At 40.2% G+C, this 8,122-nt stretch overlaps 1 long non-coding RNA gene across 1 annotated transcript; it reads left to right on the forward strand.

Moving 5' to 3' along the window:
* The first annotated feature begins 25 nt into the window (after positions 1-25).
* Positions 26-1,789, forward strand: LOC116796039. The gene is made up of 2 exons (XR_004360237.1): positions 26-214; positions 1,579-1,789. It is a non-coding gene; the product is annotated as an uncharacterized LOC116796039 (long non-coding RNA).
* The last annotated feature ends 6,333 nt before the right edge of the window (positions 1,790-8,122 follow it).

The following is an 8,122-nucleotide window of genomic DNA, read 5'->3' on the forward strand; positions in this document are numbered from 1 at the left end:
CGCGAGCGCCCCCCCCCCTCCCCTCGCGCCCGGGGCGAGGCGGGAAAGGCGCGTCGCGCGCTCCCTGAGGGCTGAGGCGGGAGCGGCCCCTCAGGGGAGAGCCGGGGCGGAACCCGCGGGATCGGGGAACAGAACGAGGTAAACCCACCCTCCCCCGCCGAAGCCAGGGTTTCATCGCCCGGTGTTCTCGGAGCGGCCTCCTTGTGAAGGCGCTGTAAGTCTGCAGTGTCGGATTGCTCAGTTTTTTTTGTCGTCCCAACAACACGTAGTGAGATGTCAGTCCAGTCATGACAGACATCAGAAAGTATTTCCCCTCCGCGTTTCTGCTCGAAGGAGGTAAAACCCTGAGAGGTGACACTGGTCTGGTTAAACTTGAGTGCTCTAGGAAAAACATTAAGAAAAAAGCACAGTTGGAGGCTGAAAGATTAGGATTGGTCAAAGCGCTGATTCCAGTTTGGGAAGAGCTCGTTGCTTGTAACAATTTTGAATATTAAGGGGACCAAAACACAACTCACACGCAGCTGGTTTCCAAAGCATATCAAGTCTGTTGGTAATGATCGAGTTTTCCTTAAAAAAGTCAATAAAAGCCAGCCCCTGTTTATTTTGGCTGTACCCTTCTATTTCCATGGACAGAGTGCAGGGACACAAACTGCCAGAGCCTGTGATGAAAACTGTCATTTACCCTGTACCCCCGGGCAGGTCTCTGCTTCCTTTTCTAGTCAATCCTGACATCTTTTTCTTTTTTTCAAATCTTTATCAAGTGGGGGTTTGGTTTTGGTTTTTCTGAAGCAGATAAATAGAGCCATCTACAGAGCAACTCCTCTGGCACTGCGGATCCTTTACCCCATTTATGCAATTGCCTATAGAAACTCTCCTCTGTGTTGCATTAGGATTAATTGCTTTGACCTTTTCATAGCAGTCAATACTTATATTGTACTTGACAGGTTCTAAGTATCATTCCACAGTATATTTGCAACAGTTCCCACCTTTATCATCTTTTTGAGAATTAGGAACCAGGATTATTAAGCAATGAGCAGAAAGTCATGATAAAGACAACACTGATCTCTGTGTTGTCCTCCCAACCCACCTGTCATGACTGACACCTCACAACTGGCTGAAACCAGGGAGATACCTGTCAGTCGTGGCTTACATGGCCTGACATCTCACTGCTTCACTGAAGCTGGTGGCAAAGCTCCACCACGATCCACAGCCCTGACCCTCAAAGCCAATGATGTTACATGTGCCCGGGCCTCTCCATGGATCACAGCTGCACAGGGGCCTGATGTTGGACTGCAGTGAATGCTGCCGTACCTCTCACACTCTAGAGAGTCCTGATGGTGCTCTCATTCAGTAAGGACTCAAAGAAGCACAGACTTGGAATTACTTGTGCTGCTGTATGTGCTTTTCTGCAGATATGAATGCAACATCAAGTTTCTCTCTTCTGTTTACCTCAAGAGACATGGTTTAGGTGTTAGGATCTGACCAGGTTACACAGAATCAGGAATTAAAGTCTACACGAATAGTAAAAAAATAACCAGCAGTCCAATGTGGAATGTAGAAGTGACTCTCTTTTTTCAGACATGACAAGATGGACAAGGAGGAGAAAGAAGTGTCTGTCATTCAGCAAGGACAGCAAAGGATCCTGAAAGCTGAACAGTGTTTCCATTGTTTTAACACAAGCTCCGCTTCTCCACTGGAAGATCCAAATGACAAGGACACTGAGGGTTTCTTTCTCTTTGCTGTTTGTTTCCCTAGTAACAAATACACAAGCTGCACTGTTAGAATACCATCCTTTTCTCTTCTTTTTTTTATTTTTTTTGAAGATCAAGACATGTCGAGGATCTATTCAGTGCGTTCAGTAGCAGGTTAAGGTTGCTGGTACGAATGAACCTCTGATACAGCATGAGGTACTTGAAAGTACTGCATGTAGTCAGTGGCTGAGACAGTGAAATAACTTAAAAAGCATGGAAGAAAAATGCTTGCATCTCAATTTCTATACTGTTTAGGGTATAAACTCTTAGGGTGAAATCTGCCTTTCACAGCAGAGCTCTGATTTGCTTAGCAAAGCAAATGGTACAGTACTACTGTTAAATCACGGGTAGTGTCCTAATTGTATCCCATTCCTATTATCATCAGTAACATAATGCACACCATTTGAATGTGACTGATTTTGACAGGGACAACTCTCACCTATGTTTTTGTTGTGAGTTCTGGATTGTGAAACACCTCTTTAAATACAATTCTGTAATGGGAGGGAGTGGTGTTGCTGTTTCCTGTTAGGATTCTAGTTGAGGTTATGGTAATGGTTTGTAATTGTGGAATTCACTGGGTTATGAGAATTGGAGAGATGGAATGCAGTTATTGTCTGTGTGGTTTAGCACAATAGAAATAGAATCAGCAGTGAATCTATCCAAACCCATAAAAAGCCATTCTGAAACAAGACAAACTGAAAACATGACAGGTAGAGGCAGGAAAGACCATTAGAAGCATCTAAACTGAGAAGCAATATCTGGATCATTCCTTCCTTTGCTCCTTCAGAATATTTTAAGTCTCAAAAGCTTGGAGACATTAACCAAATTTTTTAAAAATTGCTTGGTCTTAGAATGTCAAATTCTGGTTTCTCTTGTTTTAGCTGAAAGAAGACCACTGAAAGAAAAAAAAAATCTTTTTTTTTTTTTACACTGATTTAACTTCTTTCCTACATGCTTACCATGCATGTGATCTTAGTAATGAAAAACAAAAAGTCTGATCTTCTTTTCAGAGTTACTTAGGTTTGTAACATTGTGTTCTCCAAAGTTCTCCAAGGAAAAGAAATACGCATTTATTTCTCTGGATTGGCGCAGCTGGCCTAGAGAGTATAATGTAGAAATAACTGACAAAATTAATATCAAACTTCTGATTATATAATACAAAGATATTACATTATGCATTAATTGTAAGCCAGCTTTTTTTTAGGTCATAAATTATACTGGTATTTGTCACAGTGTATTTTAGTTACATGTCTGGAACTGCATGTGTAGGGAGGTATTTCAGCGTGACAAATAATTTAGTATCTTTTCATTTGGGATGTTTTTTGAAATCAGTAGAAGTGACTATTAAATTGTCCTACATATGCCAATGTAAAGCCTGCAAACCCAGAAAAGATGCAGTGGAACTGCATCTTCGGTGTATCAGGGAATATCAAGCAGTATGATCAGCTGTCCTGAAATACTTTGATGTCAGAAGAATTTATTCAGGGGCTATGAATCAAACAAATCTGTATCATGCTTTTTATATGATGTAGACATCTGCTCATATACATATAAATGGGTGTGATATGGAAAAAAGTATCAGCCAGTTCTCGATACCTAATTCAGAAGAATATATATTCTCTCTAATCAGATGGTTGAAATACACCCCACTGGAGGGCAATTTGTCATCTGCAAAATCTGCATTGCTCTGCTCATCCCCACCATCACTGTAGAAGATCTACTTTATCTCTTGTCTGGCTTTTGAAATAGCAAAACCAGATGTTAATTAAACTTTTCTAATGTTCAGACTGACAGATGTACAAGTGTCCTGCCTAAGGCAGAGAAGCTCACCAGGGAATTAGCCAGCATACAAACCCTTCAAGCTTCAGCATGCCTTAGTAGCTAGGTTAAATTCTATTTATTTTTCCCCCCTGAATTTGTTTTTTAATACTTAAATATCAACTTTCACTAGAAAATCTAGACCTTTCTCTTCAGGCTAACAGTAAGAGTTGAGTTTTGTTATATATTTCTTTTGGTTTTTAAACAAAAATATAAGGCCAACAAAAAGAGTCATCTTGATATAAGCACAGTAATGAAAAGGGTGATCATAAGAACAAGTGACAGCCATTTTATTGTTGAAAATTGGTTTTTGTTTACTAACCAAGCTGTGGAGAGGTGAAGTTGTGTCTGTCCTCAAAAGCAGAGGCAACTGCAGGAAACGTGAGCTACTACCAGACTGGTGTGAGTGGGGAAGCCCTGCAACTGTTTGTTTCTGCTTTTCTGCTGGCTGGTTGTTGGCTTTGCTGAAGTCTCAAGAGCAGAACAGACAATTGTAGATACATGTGTGTATCCCTCTCTCTCTCTCTCAAAACTTACATGTTTTCCTAATGGGAGAATTTATAAACGTTCCATTTGTGTTTGTATCTGGCACCGTCAATCAATTACAGCTTCTGGAACTGGAGGATTCACAGGTCAGGACCAAAAGGTGAGATAAAGTAAAGCAAAGTCCTAAAAGTGGGGGAAGTCCAAACACGAGTGTTTGGACTCATTCTAATCTGCTTTAGACGTTACAAAAAAAGATTCAGGACCAAAACGCAGTACCAAAAATATGTATTAAAAGGCTCTCTATTTTAATTAAAACTGTATATCTAGGCAGTGGTTTAAAGTGCACATTATATCTTTCAGTCCTAACTCTAGAATTGCAAATCTTACTGTCTGTGTGCAATCTACCTCAAATATCTGTGTATGGGAAATAAGCATAAGCATTTTATGTATCAAATACGGACTTGTTCTAATAGTTAACATCGTGAAAGCATAACAGAGATGGAACACAGGATGAAACAGTAGGCAGTCTTTACATTTGCCTGCGACCTGGTTCAGAAGTCACTATTTGGGCCTAATTTCTGCATTGGTGTAAGTGACTGAACTGGACACAATCTGTCAGTGAACAAGAGCCCTACCTACTATCTGTTACAGCAGTTCTGTAACCTCCCCCCTCATCTCTGAAAAGGAAGCAGTAGTTATTTTAAGATGTCCCGAGTGCTTTGCAAAGGGCAATGTCTTGCTCATATCCAGAGACTGAAAAGCCAGAAGTATTCTGACCCCCTGATGGTGGCTGGGTGATTCTGAATGCAGAGGGCGGGGGGCGGTGCCTTCATCGAGGCTGTACGCAAGAGTCACACTGCACTCACCAGGAGACTGGAAATGGCATCATCAGTTTTCCAGCTCTTCACTCCGGGTGAGTAAATTGCACAGTGCAGTGGAGTATTTAGTGTGCAAACAAGAGTGGCAACACAATAAACCAGCACAACAAACACGTACAAACTGATTGTGCTTGATGAGGACCCTAGCATTTAAAGCACAAAAGCTGATGCTGGCAGGGATTGTCTGCATTTAGCAATAAAGAAGGCAGAAGACATGTTCTCTGAGGCAAAAGGACAATGTAGTAGATTAAAGAGAACTACATAAGCTTTTCAATGTACATACACATATTAAAAAATCCACCTTTATGTAGAATTGTCATCTATTTCATGCAGCTACCATCTTCTTGGTTGATTGTTGGCCAGCTGTTGCTTATCTGAGAAGTTAAACCTGTAGAAAAGCAGAGATTAATTTTCTGTTGATACATGTTTTGGAAAATCACATTCTGCATATGCTTGCCTATATATGCAAAACAGTTGGCTAGAGGCAGGGATTCGAGCTTTTTCTGGTTTAGGTTTCCTTTTTTTTCTTTCCTCTCTGAGATGTGTTTCTCATCTTAAAACCTAGACATATTTCCATCTTCATTTTCTATCCTGTCCAGATTAGGGCATCCAGCACAAGCATATTCTGTCCTTTCACAGATAAATAGAGCCAGGGGATTACTGTAACTCACTGCGAGGCAGAAGCCATGTGACTAGTGATACTACTGGTCATTTAAACCACAGCATCCCCTAGGGAAACATCCCGGAACATCCTGTCTCTACCAATTGTTAATTCCTAGTTCCAGTCCTTAATTACTCTCATTGACAAATATATACATATTTCTCCCTTGAATGTATTTAGTTTTATCTTTCAGCTGTTTTTTCCTTCATCTCTGTAAGACAGAGGAGACAATAGGACTCACTGTAGACATAAGAGCAAGTCATCCCTTTGAGTAATAGCATTTTATAAAGCACATTTTTCATTTTCTAAGTTGTTTCTGTATCTCTTCTCAGAACCTTCTCCAAGTTGTCAAATAGTTTCTTGAGCTGTGGATTTCCAGCAGCCATTTTGTCCCTATCGAGCATGGACTGTCCTTTTCTTATTTAGACAGTCACATTATCATATCTATTTGTTCACTTAATTGCCAGAAGTTCAACTGATTTTTCATTGGGATCCTCAAAGGTGTTTCAGAATTGCTGTTCCCATTTCAAAAACAGGAATACTTGCCTATTCCCACCTTTCTTCTAAGCAAGGAGATTTTTGAAAAGTTTAAAGCTCAGAGAAGCCTTCTAGAGAAGGAAACAAAATCTCGCTGAGTGTATTACCTTCCCTGGATTACCAACAGCATTCCAGATACATCAGTGACACTGAGTTGTTTTCTTCTTAAGTTGTAACACCACATTCAATAACTTACTAGGAGCACATAGTAACGTATCTCTAATTGCTTAAATGAAAGTTAAGCAAATTGCTTAAATGAAATTAGATTTGAAAATCACTGATGTATAAGAGAATATAAGCAAAATGGACTTTTGGGAAGAGATTACATGGTAATTGGTCTAATAAAAATGTTAGCCCACCCTAAACATCCCGTCTTAGAGATGTTTTTAGACAATGATAGCTTACATAATGCTAAGAAAATGTATCTGTTACCATTAATCTGTTATTAATCCATCAGCCTCACAGCAACTATTCTAATATAGTTAGCTGTTTGAATAAACAATATAGGAAAGATAAAATGAGTGCTACAGGTATTTGGTCTTTTCTACAAGCAGTACCATTGTGCAGATCATAAGGTGTACAAACATATCCATTTTTAAGTCAAAAAGAGTGGGAATGTGACCTCCTGTGCACTTTAATGAAGAGTTCTGCTACTGAGGATCTTACTGAGAGGGGAAAGCAAACCCCAAGTTAGCTAACTGATGGTAAAAACATTTTCAGCTTGTTAGTGTTTTCTCCTGAATCAGGCCAGACATACTATACAAATTAAAACCTCGGCCACACTCAGGAGGCATCTCTTTTCAAGAATGACTAGCAGTTCCCCTGGAGTTTTTCACAGAAGACAAATTTCATTTCATTTTCAGAGGTTTCCTTAGTAAAGCAATACTCCAGGAAAAAACACATTTTGATTAGGAGGATTGACTTCCTGTGGGAGTCAGGCTATTGTTTACAGGGCAAAATGCAACAGGGCATCACACTATTCTCTGGAATTATGTGAAGACGGATTTAAAGAGCTGATTCTTTTTGCAACGTTGAGATGAATACACGAAGTAAAAAGTAATGTTGACCATGGAAATTTTCTGAGAAGGACAAAAATGAAACCTTTCTTGTAATTGGTATGAGTCTAGTGCAACTTTGAAGCTAAGTGAGGAGACTGAAGAGAAGAACAGTAATAACAGGAAAGAAACATAGATTCTCTGTGACTATCAGAACACAGGGTTATACAGTATAACTTGACACAGCAGGCAGGCCTAACTGATGAATTTCTTTTTAATAACTTATCTAAAAAGTGTCTAAAAAGATTGCTGAAAGGAGAATGTACAGAGCATTCCTCTCTTCCTGTCCTGCTCACTGGGATTTTCACTCTTATAAGTTCACTGTGGTAGCTGCTAGAGCTGCCTCTGCTGGTTTACTGCTTGTATTGACACATTTGATTCTCTAAGACAATTAACTCGAGGGCCTTAATTGCCACCCTTTAATTTTTCCCTCGCCTAGTCTTTCCTACTTTTTTTTTTCTAAAGTCAGTGTGCTGGCTTAAAAGTAAACCGGTGGGAGAAATGAACCCAGCTCTAGAGAGACTATAAGTCAGAGTCACGATTTACTAAAAAATAAATTACAATAGATGAAACAATACAGAGAAAAACTGGTTTTAACCCACAAAAACAGATGTATAACCCAGCTCTCTAGGACAAGAACAGAACAGTGTTCATTAGCCCCTGTGCTGAGCACCACATGGCTCCCCTGGGTGCAAAGTAAAAAGAAAGGAAAACCTGTTGGTCCAGATGATGGTGGCAGTTCTGTCGAGATAATGATCCTGTCGAGAGTGGCAGTCCTGTTGAAGTTCTGGTCCTCCTCTCGATCCAGGTGTGGTACCAGAAGTCCCAAACCCCCAAGAGTATATGTGCTCAGGTTCAGGTGGGAATGTCCAGCACCTCCCTCAGGGCAGGGAGTTTCCCAATGGGCGATTTAACTCTGTGAGTCTTGGGATATTT

This window comes from Chiroxiphia lanceolata, chromosome 18, assembly GCF_009829145.1.
Source record: "Chiroxiphia lanceolata isolate bChiLan1 chromosome 18, bChiLan1.pri, whole genome shotgun sequence".
Taxonomy (NCBI): domain Eukaryota; kingdom Metazoa; phylum Chordata; class Aves; order Passeriformes; family Pipridae; genus Chiroxiphia; species Chiroxiphia lanceolata.